A 14,615-nucleotide genomic window follows, 5' to 3' on the forward strand; every position below is an offset into this window, starting at 1 on the left:
CGTGACATCACGAGGGGCGGAGTCGTGACGTAACGATGCTCCGGCCCCTGTATTGCCCGTCATTACGTGCAGAGTGATCTCGCTCTGCGCAGTAATGATAGCGGGGTGCTGCAGCAGTGAACCCCGGGGTCCCCAGCAGCGGGACCGCGGCGATCTGACATCTTATCCCCTATCCTTTGGATAGGGGATAAGATGTCTAGGGGCGGAGTACCCCTTTAAGTCTTCTGCAATAATTACTCCTAAATCCCTTTCCATTTGGCGTATCCCTCCAGGAACATCAACCCTTTTACATATCTTTGTGTCATCAGCAAAAAGACATACCTTACCATCGAGACCTTTTGCGATATCACTTATGAAGATATGAAACAAAATTGGCCTCAGTACAGATCCCTGAGGTACCCCACTGGTGACAAGACCTTGCTCTGAATATTCTCCATTGACTACAGCCTTCTGTTGTCAGTCACTCAGCAGCTGCCTAATCCACTCAACAATATGGGAGTCCAAGCTCAATGACTGTAGTTTATTGATAAGTCTTCTATGTGGGACAGTGTCAAAAGCCTTACTAAAATCTAGATATGCGATGTCTACTGCCCCTCCGCCATCTATTATTTTAGTCACCCATAATAAGATTTGTTTGACATGATCTCCCTGAAGTAAACCCATGTTGTTTTTCATCTTGCAATCCATAGGATTTTAGACGTTCCACAATCCTATCCTTTAGAAGGGTTTCCATTAATTTCCCCACTATTAATGTCAGACTTACTGGCCTATAGTTGCTTGATTCCTCCCTACTACCTTTCTTGTGAATGGGCACGACATTTGCTAATTTCCAATCTTCTGGGATGACTCCTGTTAGCAGTGATTGGTTAAATAAATCTGTTAACAGTTTTGCTAGCTCACCACTAAGCTGTTTTAATAATTTTGGGTGTATCCCATCAGGCCCCTGTGATTTATTTGTCTTCACTTAAGACAGCAAACATAGAACCTCTTCCAATATGAATTCGAGTAGAATACAGACATAGCGCACATCTACAATCTTGTATAATGATCTGATTGCTTCTCAGCATAATATCAAAAACTAACAGGTTGTTAGTATACATTTTTGATCAAAAAGTACAAGCCCACTCGCCACGTCAAGGCCACCTATTCAGAGTGGGTCCCTAACGTCCCTAGCATAAAATGGCGCAGCACCAGGCGGCGACCACCACCGCCGCGACACAGGTGCCCACGGGGGGGGGAGCGACCCACTGGCAGAGCGGCCTCAATGCCTCTCAAACCAGTCTATAGGCCGCACCCGCCCGCAGACACAGCACCACGGCAGCAACAGACGCCGCCCCGCACCACACCAGTGTGAACAAGGTGTAATGGCTCACTTACCTTGCTCTCCCAGTCAGACTGGGAGGCTGCTAGGAGTGAAATGGCCCTATTGTGGTTAATTACCACCTATATAGGTTTAGGCTGTGGGGGGTGGGGAAGAGTGCAGCACATGTTCAAAAAAACAAAAAAAAGGGGGAAGAAAGAAATCACAATATGAATTCGAGTAGAATACAGACATAGCGCACATCTACAATCTTGTATAATGATCTGATTGCTTCTCAGCATAATATCAAAAACTAACAGGTTGTTAGTATACATTTATGATCAAAAAGTACAAGCCCACTCGCCACGTCAAGGCCACCTATTCAGAGTGGGTCCCTAACGTCCCTAGCATAAAATGGCGCAGCACCAGGCGGCGACCACCACCGCCGCGACACAGGTGCCCACGGGGGGGGGAGCGACCCACTGGCAGAGCGGCCTCAATGCCTCTCAAACCAGTCTATAGGCCGCACCCGCCCGCAGACACAGCACCACGGCAGCAACAGACGCCGCCCCGCACCACACCAGTGTGAACAAGGTGTAATGGCTCACTTACCTTGCTCTCCCAGTCAGACTGGGAGGCTGCTAGGAGTGAAATGGCCCTATTGTGGTTAATTACCACCTATATAGGTTTAGGCTGTGGGGGGTGGGGAAGAGTGCAGCACATGTTCAAAAAAACAAAAAAAAGGGGGAAGAAAGAAATCACAATATGAATTCGAGTAGAATACAGACATAGCGCACATCTACAATCTTGTATAATGATCTGATTGCTTCTCAGCATAATATCAAAAACTAACAGGTTGTTAGTATACATTTTTGATCAAAAAGTACAAGCCCACTCGCCACGTCAAGGCCACCTATTCAGAGTGGGTCCCTAACGTCCCTAGCATAAAATGGCGCAGCACCAGGCGGCGACCACCACCGCCGCGACACAGGTGCCCACGGGGGGGGGAGCGACCCACTGGCAGAGCGGCCTCAATGCCTCTCAAACCAGTCTATAGGCCGCACCCGCCCGCAGACACAGCACCACGGCAGCAACAGACGCCGCCCCGCACCACACCAGTGTGAACAAGGTGTAATGGCTCACTTACCTTGCTCTCCCAGTCAGACTGGGAGGCTGCTAGGAGTGAAATGGCCCTATTGTGGTTAATTACCACCTATATAGGTTTAGGCTGTGGGGGGTGGGGAAGAGTGCAGCACATGTTCAAAAAAACAAAAAAAAGGGGGAAGAAAGAAATCACAATATGAATTCGAGTAGAATACAGACATAGCGCACATCTACAATCTTGTATAATGATCTGATTGCTTCTCAGCATAATATCAAAAACTAACAGGTTGTTAGTATACATTTTTGATCAAAAAGTACAAGCCCACTCGCCACGTCAAGGCCACCTATTCAGAGTGGGTCCCTAACGTCCCTAGCATAAAATGGCGCAGCACCAGGCGGCGACCACCACCGCCGCGACACAGGTGCCCACGGGGGGGGGAGCGACCCACTGGCAGAGCGGCCTCAATGCCTCTCAAACCAGTCTATAGGCCGCACCCGCCCGCAGACACAGCACCACGGCAGCAACAGACGCCGCCCCGCACCACACCAGTGTGAACAAGGTGTAATGGCTCACTTACCTTGCTCTCCCAGTCAGACTGGGAGGCTGCTAGGAGTGAAATGGCCCTATTGTGGTTAATTACCACCTATATAGGTTTAGGCTGTGGGGGGTGGGGAAGAGTGCAGCACATGTTCAAAAAAACAAAAAAAAGGGGGAAGAAAGAAATCACAATATGAATTCGAGTAGAATACAGACATAGCGCACATCTACAATCTTGTATAATGATCTGATTGCTTCTCAGCATAATATCAAAAACTAACAGGTTGTTAGTATACATTTTTGATCAAAAAGTACAAGCCCACTCGCCACGTCAAGGCCACCTATTCAGAGTGGGTCCCTAACGTCCCTAGCATAAAATGGCGCAGCACCAGGCGGCGACCACCACCGCCGCGACACAGGTGCCCACGGGGGGGGGAGCGACCCACTGGCAGAGCGGCCTCAATGCCTCTCAAACCAGTCTATAGGCCGCACCCGCCCGCAGACACAGCACCACGGCAGCAACAGACGCCGCCCCGCACCACACCAGTGTGAACAAGGTGTAATGGCTCACTTACCTTGCTCTCCCAGTCAGACTGGGAGGCTGCTAGGAGTGAAATGGCCCTATTGTGGTTAATTACCACCTATATAGGTTTAGGCTGTGGGGGGTGGGGAAGAGTGCAGCACATGTTCAAAAAAACAAAAAAAAGGGGGGAAGAAAGAAATCACAATATGAATTCGAGTAGAATACAGACATAGCGCACATCTACAATCTTGTATAATGATCTGATTGCTTCTCAGCATAATATCAAAAACTAACAGGTTGTTAGTATACATTTTTGATCAAAAAGTACAAGCCCACTCGCCACGTCAAGGCCACCTATTCAGAGTGGGTCCCTAACGTCCCTAGCATAAAATGGCGCAGCACCAGGCGGCGACCACCACCGCCGCGACACAGGTGCCCACGGGGGGGGGGAGCGACCCACTGGCAGAGCGGCCTCAATGCCTCTCAAACCAGTCTATAGGCCGCACCCGCCCGCAGACACAGCACCACGGCAGCAACAGACGCCGCCCCGCACCACACCAGTGTGAACAAGGTGTAATGGCTCACTTACCTTGCTCTCCCAGTCAGACTGGGAGGCTGCTAGGAGTGAAATGGCCCTATTGTGGTTAATTACCACCTATATAGGTTTAGGCTGTGGGGGGTGGGGAAGAGTGCAGCACATGTTCAAAAAAACAAAAAAAAGGGGGAAGAAAGAAATCACAATATGAATTCGAGTAGAATACAGACATAGCGCACATCTACAATCTTGTATAATGATCTGATTGCTTCTCAGCATAATATCAAAAACTAACAGGTTGTTAGTATACATTTTTGATCAAAAAGTACAAGCCCACTCGCCACGTCAAGGCCACCTATTCAGAGTGGGTCCCTAACGTCCCTAGCATAAAATGGCGCAGCACCAGGCGGCGACCACCACCGCCGCGACACAGGTGCCCACGGGGGGGGGAGCGACCCACTGGCAGAGCGGCCTCAATGCCTCTCAAACCAGTCTATAGGCCGCACCCGCCCGCAGACACAGCACCACGGCAGCAACAGACGCCGCCCCGCACCACACCAGTGTGAACAAGGTGTAATGGCTCACTTACCTTGCTCTCCCAGTCAGACTGGGAGGCTGCTAGGAGTGAAATGGCCCTATTGTGGTTAATTACCACCTATTTAGGTTTAGGCTGTGGGGGGTGGGGAAGAGTGCAGCACATGTTCAAAAAAACAAAAAAAAGGGGGAAGAAAGAAATCACAATATGAATTCGAGTAGAATACAGACATAGCGCACATCTACAATCTTGTATAATGATCTGATTGCTTCTCAGCATAATATCAAAAACTAACAGGTTGTTAGTATACATTTTTGATCAAAAAGTACAAGCCCACTCGCCACGTCAAGGCCACCTATTCAGAGTGGGTCCCTAACGTCCCTAGCATAAAATGGCGCAGCACCAGGCGGCGACCACCACCGCCGCGACACAGGTGCCCACGGGGGGGGGAGCGACCCACTGGCAGAGCGGCCTCAATGCCTCTCAAACCAGTCTATAGGCCGCACCCGCCCGCAGACACAGCACCACGGCAGCAACAGACGCCGCCCCGCACCACACCAGTGTGAACAAGGTGTAATGGCTCACTTACCTTGCTCTCCCAGTCAGACTGGGAGGCTGCTAGGAGTGAAATGGCCCTATTGTGGTTAATTACCACCTATATAGGTTTAGGCTGTGGGGGGTGGGGAAGAGTGCAGCACATGTTCAAAAAAACAAAAAAAAGGGGGAAGAAAGAAATCACAATATGAATTCGAGTAGAATACAGACATAGCGCACATCTACAATCTTGTATAATGATCTGATTGCTTCTCAGCATAATATCAAAAACTAACAGGTTGTTAGTATACATTTTTGATCAAAAAGTACAAGCCCACTCGCCACGTCAAGGCCACCTATTCAGAGTGGGTCCCTAACGTCCCTAGCATAAAATGGCGCAGCACCAGGCGGCGACCACCACCGCCGCGACACAGGTGCCCACGGGGGGGGGAGCGACCCACTGGCAGAGCGGCCTCAATGCCTCTCAAACCAGTCTATAGGCCGCACCCGCCCGCAGACACAGCACCACGGCAGCAACAGACGCCGCCCCGCACCACACCAGTGTGAACAAGGTGTAATGGCTCACTTACCTTGCTCTCCCAGTCAGACTGGGAGGCTGCTAGGAGTGAAATGGCCCTATTGTGGTTAATTACCACCTATATAGGTTTAGGCTGTGGGGGGTGGGGAAGAGTGCAGCACATGTTCAAAAAAACAAAAAAAAGGGGGAAGAAAGAAATCACAATATGAATTCGAGTAGAATACAGACATAGCGCACATCTACAATCTTGTATAATGATCTGATTGCTTCTCAGCATAATATCAAAAACTAACAGGTTGTTAGTATACATTTTTGATCAAAAAGTACAAGCCCACTCGCCACGTCAAGGCCACCTATTCAGAGTGGGTCCCTAACGTCCCTAGCATAAAATGGCGCAGCACCAGGCGGCGACCACCACCGCCGCGACACAGGTGCCCACGGGGGGGGGAGCGATCATTATACAAGATTGTAGATGTGCGCTATGTCTGTATTCTACTTGAATCCACATAGAACCTCTTCCTCTGTAAAGACACATGCATCAAATGATTCCTTAGTTTTCCTCTCTAATGGAGGTCTTTTTCCTTCTTTTTCTTCTGTAAAAACTGAACAGAAGTACTCATTACGGCAGTCAGCTAGCCCCTTATTCTCTTCTACACACCTTCCTTCCTTTGTTTTTAATTTAGTTATTCATTGTTTGAATTTAATTTTTTCATTTATATATCTGAAGAATGTTTTATCCCCTTTTTTTACAGACACAGTTTTTCTTCTGCCTGCGCTTTAGAAGTTCTTGCCTGTCTGGCCTCTTTCTGCCCAGTCTTGTAGATTTCCCTATCTTCATTGCTCTGGGTTGTTTCATAATTACTAAATGCTAGTTTTTAGTTTTTTATGATTTTGGCCACTTCTGCTGAGTACCACAGTGGTCTCTTCCTTTTTCTGCTTTTACTGACAAGTCTAATGCAATTTTTTGTTGCCTTCAAAAAAGCATCTTTTAAGTAGTCCCATTTCTCCTGAACTCCATGTAATTTGTTCCAGTATGATAAGGACTCATTTATGACTAATCTCGTTTTTGAAAAGTCTGTTTTCTAAAATCTAAAACTTTTGTTTTTGTGTGGTGTGACTCCTTCACTGTTCTTATATATATACATACCACACTGATTGGTGATCACTAGATCACCAGCCTTCGCCAACAATAACATTATTTACCAAATTCCCATTTGTGAATACCCAATCCAAAATGGCCTCCCTCCGGGTTGGCTCCTCAACCACTTGTTGTAGAGATAATCCCAGTAGGAAATTTAGAATATCTGTACTCCTGGCAGAACTAGCTATTTTGGTTTTCCAGTTTATATCCGGAAGATTGAACTTTCTGAATGTCATTTTGAATACTTTGAGGGGTGCAGTTTTCATAATGGTGTCCATTTTGGGGGACTTCTTACATAAAGGACTTCTTACATGAAGACCTTCAAAACTCACTTCAAAAATGAACAGGACCCTGAAAAATTCTGATTTTGAAATTTTCGTGGAAAATTGGAAAATTGATGCTCTACTTTGAAGCTCTCTGATGTCTTCAAAAAGTAAAAGCATGTCAACCTTATGATGCCAACATAAAGTAGACATATTGTATATGTGAATCAATATATAATTTATTTGGCATGTCCATTTTCCTTACAGGCAAAGAGCTTCAAAGTTGGAAAAATGCTAAATATTCCCATTTTTCATGACATTTTTGAATTTTTCACCAATAAATGATGCAAGTATCAACGAAAATTTACCACTAACATAAAGTAGAATATGTCATGAAAAAACAATATCGGAATAAAATTCTTAAGTAAAAGCATCAGCAGTTATTAATGCCTAAAGAGACAGAGGTCAGATTTTCAAAAAATGCTCTCGTTCATAGGGTCAGAATGGTCTCTTTCCCCAATGGGTTAAAGAAGCACTCCGGTGCAAAACTATTATTTTTTCATATATCAACTGGATACAGAAAGTTGAACAGATTTGTAAATCACTTCTATTAAAAAATCTTAATCCTAATCCTTCTAGTGCTTCAGTTGTTCTTTTTTGTCTGACCACAGTGCTCTCTGCTGACATCTCTGTCCGTGTCAGGAATTGTCCAGAGCAGGAACAAATCCCATAATAGCAAACCTCACCTGCTTCGAACAGTTCCTGGCATGGCCAGAGATGTCAGCAGAGAGCACTGTGGTCAGACTGAAAAGAACTTAACTTCCTCTGTAGTATACAGCAGCTGATCTCTCCACTGGGCTCATCTGTAACAACAAAGATCAGATAAATCTGCCTTTGTGCTATAACTATTAGATCAGTGTATATTGCTGTCATCCTATACCTGATTATTGTTCAACTTACCAGAACTGTGGCCAAGAGTTCAGCTACAAGTAAATGTATTATAGAAAACATATATTGGTGGATTCAGAGTCTGTTACAGAGTCTAGGTACAGATGCAACTTATTCTCAAATGTTTTTTTTAAAATCTAAATGTAATTTAAATCAAATTTTAAATATTGTTTTATATTGTTAAACTGCAGCCCCTAAGCCAGCAAGTACATCTGTAAATACTAGAACTACAGCCAGGATCTCAACAGCAAGTAAGTATATAACAAAAAACTCTAAGGCTAAGTTTCTTCTTGTTCTTTTTTTTTTTTTTTTTTGTGCGTTTCCCCTACCCCCCCCCCCCCTCCCCCCAAAAAAAAAGGCTGTAAATGAATGAGAAATCAGTAAATTCTTTTTTCTCTTTTGCGTTTTTCAGTTTAACGGTTTTAAATTCTTTTGGCGTTTTTTTTTCTTTCTTCTTTTGGTGTTTTTTCAGCTCCTTGGCAATTTTGCAAAGTCACAGCATGTTGAGCCTATGGCTTTTTTTCCCCTGAAATCGTGGCGTTTTTCTCCCATAGAAGTCTGTGGGAGTAAAAAACGTCAAGAAAAACGCCATGTGGGTTTTAACTTTGGCGTTTTTGCAAGCGGTTTTTATTGTTTTTTGGACTTTAGTGATCCAAAAAAGGGATGGAGATACCTTTTTTAATAAAATTTCGTAGGGTACTATTAAAAAAAGTTATAAAAATACACACTGTTCCATGATAGGAGAAGTGGTACCTGTACTTATTGACAGATCGCCCAGGGTGTCACTTCTGACACCCATTGCGATCCTCCTGTATAATGTATAGATGCGGCTGGCCGCTCTTCTATGGTCCCCTGCACTGCCGTATATATACACCTATTCATATTTCCTGCAGAGAGCTGTGATTGGCCAGATAGTTCCAGCCAATCACAACTCTCTGCTGGAAATATGAATAGGTGCATATATATGGCAGTGCAGGGGACCATAGAAGAGCAGCCGGCCGCCCGCATCTATACATTATACAGGAGGATCACAGCGGGTCTCAGGAGTGACACCCGCTGTGATCTTATTTTTACTGCAGGTACTACTGCTCCCAACATGTAGCACACTCTGCTCCATGCTGGGAGCTGTAGTACCTGCATTAATAGACAGATCGCTGAGATCTGTCTATTAATGCAGGTATGAAGATCTCCGGACGGAAACACTTGTTGGGGTGGCGGCATCCTGGGACGCACGACTCTCAGACTACAGTGTGGTGGTTAAGGTGGCCAGTCTTAATATAGCAGCATAGCACTTTTTGCACTTGCACTTTCTTTGGCCTGTACCCTGAGTGTGCAATTTATGCACATGGTTATAGTAATTAGTCATTCACATTATTGTGCCTTTACTACTATCTATGCTTATAGACTGCATGGCCCCTTCTTTTTTATGGTATAGTCCTTTACCATTTTACCTAGATTGTCCACACTGCTCTTTATAATTGTTTAGCACTTGTAGGTATTTATTATACACGTCCCAGGCTGCCGCCTTTTGTTGTTGCATTCCTTCTGGCTATTAATATGATGTTTTACTGTATGTTGTACATTATGTATCAATAAAGATTGTCTATTTTTTTTATACAAATTTTTGAAAATTGGAGTCTATAAAATATAGGCTTTTTCATACACATAATTGGGAAGTCATCCATTGTTGCCCTTTTAATTTTGGGCACGATACTGAATATTTATGGGTAGCCAATAAATGGGCACCGCATAAAATTAATGTCTATGGTTCTTTTTTTCCCCCAGGGTGTGCAGTTTCCTCACGTTTGTTTTGTTTATCTATTAATGCAGGTACTACAGCTCCCAGCATGGATCAGAGTGTGCTCCATGTTGGGAGCAGTAGTACCTGCAGTTAAGGACAGATCACAACGGCTGTCACTCCTGACACCTGCTGCGATCGTTCTTCATCCTTCTGAGATGCGGAATGGCTTTCTCCTGCCCTCCGTATCTCTGGACTATACTGTGTAATATAAATTCACATTACTGATTCATATTTCCCGCTGAGAGCAGGGATTGGCTGCCACCATTTGGCCAATCACCACTCTGGGCTGGGCAGAAAATATGAATGAGTCATGTGAATTCTATTCACATCACTGGCCAGCCTGGCGTACAGAGCAGAGATGCGAGGGCTGTATAGAGCCGCTCCGCATCTCTGCTATATTATGGACGATAGCATTGGGTGTCAGGAGTGACACCTGGGGCAATCTGTCTATTAGTACAGGAACTACTATTCCCATCATGGAACAGTGTGTTCCATGCTGGGAGTAGTATTACTACCTAAGAATTGTAAAAAAATTAAGACAAAAGTGAAACACTCACACACACACACACACTTTATTAAACACATTATTAAAAGACATTACTAATAAAAATTGTAACAACATTAATTTAAAAATGTTTTACATTTAAATGGCCCTTTTCTACATTTTTATTATTGTCAAATACATTTTTAGATCCCTGCCTGCCCACATAAATTGATCCCTGTTTAAAAATTAATACAAATTTTGTATGCAATATAAATTAAAATTTCAATAAAAATTTTAAAAATAATTTTCCCATCCCTACTGCATCCTTTTTTTTTTTTTTAAACATCAAAAGGGCCAAAATGCAATTTCCACTCCAGGTAAAAAACGTCAGAAAAAACATCACTGGCTGGCCCGGAGGATAGTGCAGAGATGTGGAGCGCAGGAGAAAGCTGCTCCGCATCTCAGAAGGACGATTACTGTGGGTGTCAGATGTGACACCCGCTGCAATCTGTCTATTAATGCAGGTACTTCAGCTGTCAGCATGGAGCAGAGTGTGCTCCATGTTGGGAGCTGTAGTACCTGCCATTAAGCTCAGATCACAGCGGGTGTCACTCCTAATTCAGAGTATGTTACAAGTAAAGATTCTACTTTTGAACTTATTTGTTATTTTTTTTTAAGACAAAATTTTTTAAATGAGTCTAATGAGTCAAGTAAATGAATAATAGATCACAGTTTTATGCACCAAATAAGGCACAAATACATATTGTTTAACTGCAGCATCTGGAACAGCAAGTACAAAAACTGCAACTACTAGAACAGAGGCCAGGATTTCATCTACAAGTAAGTGAATAATAGATCACAGGTTTATGCACCAAATAAGGTACAAATACATGATAAATAACATGAAAATCATTTTTACACCTGGCAACGCTGATAAAACATTATAAGGGTACGCTCCCACAAAATGATTCCGCTAAGGGGTACCCACAGCTGAAATTCTGCAAACAGTTGGTAACAACATAATCTGCTTGTGGATTATTCACACGTGAACATGCTTGAAAACATACACATATGGTATTACTTGATACAACTTGATCAATAAAAAAAATAGGCCCTCACATGGTTAAATCAACTAAAAGGCCAAAAATGGCCAACATATATTATTATTATATTATTAGCTGCATGACCAGTCCAGTTGGGACAGAAGTAATAACAAAGATCAGTTCATATTTGTGACTTTCTTTATCTGATTATTTACTGTAGCTTCTAAAACCCCAACTATAAGGATATAAATTGGGTATCCTTGTAATGGTATGGACCTACAGAATAAACTGTTCCGTCACACCCCCTCCCAAAGACTTGCACTGAGGGGGTGTGACATCATAGCCCCACCCCTCATGATGTCACGCCCAACCCCCTCAATGCAAGTCTGGCTCCGGCTCCAGTGTTCGGAGCAGTTTGTTCCAAACGCTGAGCAGCGGAGTACCCCTTTAAGGACGCAGGGTATTTCCGTTTTTTCCATTTTAATATTTCCCTCATCACCTTCTAAAAATCATAACACTTTCAATTTTGCACCTACAGACTAATATAATGGCTTTATTTCTTGCCCCACCAATTCTACTTTGTGACACATTACCTGTGACCCAACAAGATCATTGTGTGGTAGACGTAGGCTGCAAGAGCCCTGCAGCCACCTCCAGCTACACAACAATTGTACAAACAATATCTATTTCTATATACAGTGGTCCCTCAACATACGATGGTAATCCGTTCCAAATGGACCATCGTATGTTGAAACCATCGTATGTTGAGGGACCCGTTCAATGTAAAGTATAGGACAGTGGTCTCCAACCTGCAGACCTCCAGATGTCGCAAAACTACAATTCCCAGCATGCCCGGACAGCCAACGGCTGTCCGGGCATGCTGGGTGTTGTAGTTTTGCAACATCTGGAGGTCCGCAGGTTGTAGACCACTGTTAGAGGAAGTTGTACTCACCTGTCCCCGCCGCTCCGGACCGCCACCGCTGCCCTGGATGTCGCCCTCCATCGCTGTCGCCGCGTCCCAGGGTGTCCCCGACGCTCCGGCAAGGCCTCTGCTTCCCCGGCATCCTCGCTCTCCGTCGCCGCCATCAAGTCGCTACGCACGCCGCTCCTATTGGATGACAGGACGGCGTGCGCAGCGACGTGATGGAGAGCTCCGACGATGCAGGGGATCCCGAAGAGGACGCGCCGGAGCCCCGAGGACAGGTAAGTGATCGTCAGCGGAGCACACGGGGCACCGTAAACGGCTATCCGGTGGCAGCTGAAGCATACAAAAGCATCGTATGTTGAAATGATCGTATGTCGGGGCCATCGTAGGTCGGGGGGTCACTGTACTCATATATATATATATATATATATATATATATATGTTTTATATTTCAATAAATCTATTATGATAAAATCATACAAGTATCTACCCTATCGTATTCTTATTAAGGACTGCACTACACAGCACCTACACATTGATATCACAGCCCAGGCCTTACTAAAGGACAGCAATACCCAGTATCTAAACCAATTCTACTTTGTAATGACATCAGTCATTTTACCTGGAAAAAAAAATCATTGTGCGACAAAATGGAAAAAAAAAAACAATGCCATTTTGTTACTTTTGGGGGCTACCATTTCTAAGCAGTGTATTTTTTGGTAAAAATGACACCTTCTCTTTATTCTGTAGGTCCATACGATTAAAATGATACCCTACTTATATAGGTTGGATATTGTCGTACTTCTGGAAAAAATCATAACTACATGCAGGAAAATTTAAACGTTTAAAATTGTCATCTTCTGACCCCTATAATTTTTTATTTTTCCACATACAAGGCGGTATGATGGCTAATTTTTTGTGCTGTGATCTGTGATTTTTTGAGCTGTGAAATTTTTATTTGTAAAATTTTTGTTTTGATTGTACTGATTGATCGCTATTGATAAATTTTTTATGGTATAAAATATAAATAGTAACCAAAAATACGCTATTTTGGACTTTGAATTTTTTTTTACGTGTATGTCATTCACTGTGTGGTTTAATTAATTATATCTTTTTATAGTTCGTCAATTTACGCACGAGGCGATGCCACCAATGTTTATATTTATTTTTATTTACAGCTTTTTTTATGGGAAAAGGGGGGTGATTCGCACTTTTATTAGGGAGGGGGTTAAATCATCTTTTTTCACTTTTTTTTCCACTTTTTCCCCCCCAATGTTATAGCCCCCATAGGGGAATATAACATGCATTACACTGATCAATGCTATGCCTTACAGCTGAATGGTATACTGCGGTTTCCGCGCAGTGGTTCCGATCAGCCCGACTGAGCACCGACTGAGCACCAAATTCTCTCTACAAAAACCCAATGACGCTCCTTCTCTTCTGAGCATTGTAGTTCGCCCGCAGAGCACTTTACGACGTCCATGGGGTATTTCCATAAATAATTTTTAATTTTTAATTTTTTTTTTTTTTTTGTGTGGGGGTGGGGGGGGGGGGTTCCTATTACCCCTTATGAAAATGAAAAATGTGGTATAACACCAGCATTTTAGTGAAAAAAAGTAAAATTTTTCAATTTCAAGTCCAACTTTAGGGAAAATTCATCAATCATTTGTGGGGTGTTAAGGCTCCCTGTACCCTTGTTACATTTCTTGAGGGGTCTTGTTTCCCAAATAGTGTGGCATGTGTTTTTTTTTGTTTTTTTTTGCTGTTCTAGCACCATGGGGGCTTCCTTAACCTCTTAAGGACGGAGGGCGTACCTGTACGCCGTACGCCCGGTCCCTGTGTTTAACACTGGGTCACGCGTGACTTCGCATCACACCGGGCTAACAGCACGCGACATCGATCGTTGTGCCGCGCGCTGTTAACCCTTCAGACGCGGCGATCAAAGTTGACCGCCACGTCTGAAAATGAAAGTAAACGCTTCCCGGCAGCTCAGTTGGGCTGATCGGGACATCGCGAGAAAATCGCGATGTCCGATCAGCTAGGACGCAAGCGGAGGTTCCCTTACCTGTCTCCGCGACGTCCGATCGGGGTTTGATTGCTCCAAGCCTGACCTACAGGCTTGAGCAATTGAGCCCCTATCTCACTGATCCGTGCAAAGCTATGGCTTTGCAGGGATCAGCATAGGAGATAAGTGTGTGCAGTGTTAAGGATCCCTATGGGAGCAGTAGCACTGCAAAAAAAAGTGGGAAAAAAAAGTGAACAAAGGTCATTTAACCCCTTCCCCGATAAAAGTTTGAATCACCCCCTTTTCCCATAAAAAAAATACTGTGTAAATAAAAATAAACATATGTGGTATCGCCGCGTGCGGAAATGTCCAAACTATAAAAATATATCGTTAATTAA

At 44.1% G+C, this 14,615-nt stretch overlaps 1 protein-coding gene across 1 annotated transcript in view; it reads left to right on the top strand.

The window, feature by feature from the left end:
• Nucleotides 1–8,148: 8,148 nt before the first annotated feature.
• Nucleotides 8,149–14,615, top strand: part of LOC130277498 (mucin-5B-like) — a 139,772-nt gene continuing 133,305 nt past the window's right edge. The window contains exons 1-2 of the mRNA XM_056528173.1: nucleotides 8,149–8,210; nucleotides 11,022–11,084. The gene's annotated coding sequence lies outside the window, so the exon portion shown is untranslated. The remainder of the gene's footprint in view (nucleotides 8,211–11,021; nucleotides 11,085–14,615) is intronic.

Source organism: Hyla sarda, chromosome 6, assembly GCF_029499605.1.
Source record: "Hyla sarda isolate aHylSar1 chromosome 6, aHylSar1.hap1, whole genome shotgun sequence".
Classification (NCBI taxonomy): Eukaryota; Metazoa; Chordata; class Amphibia; order Anura; family Hylidae; genus Hyla; species Hyla sarda.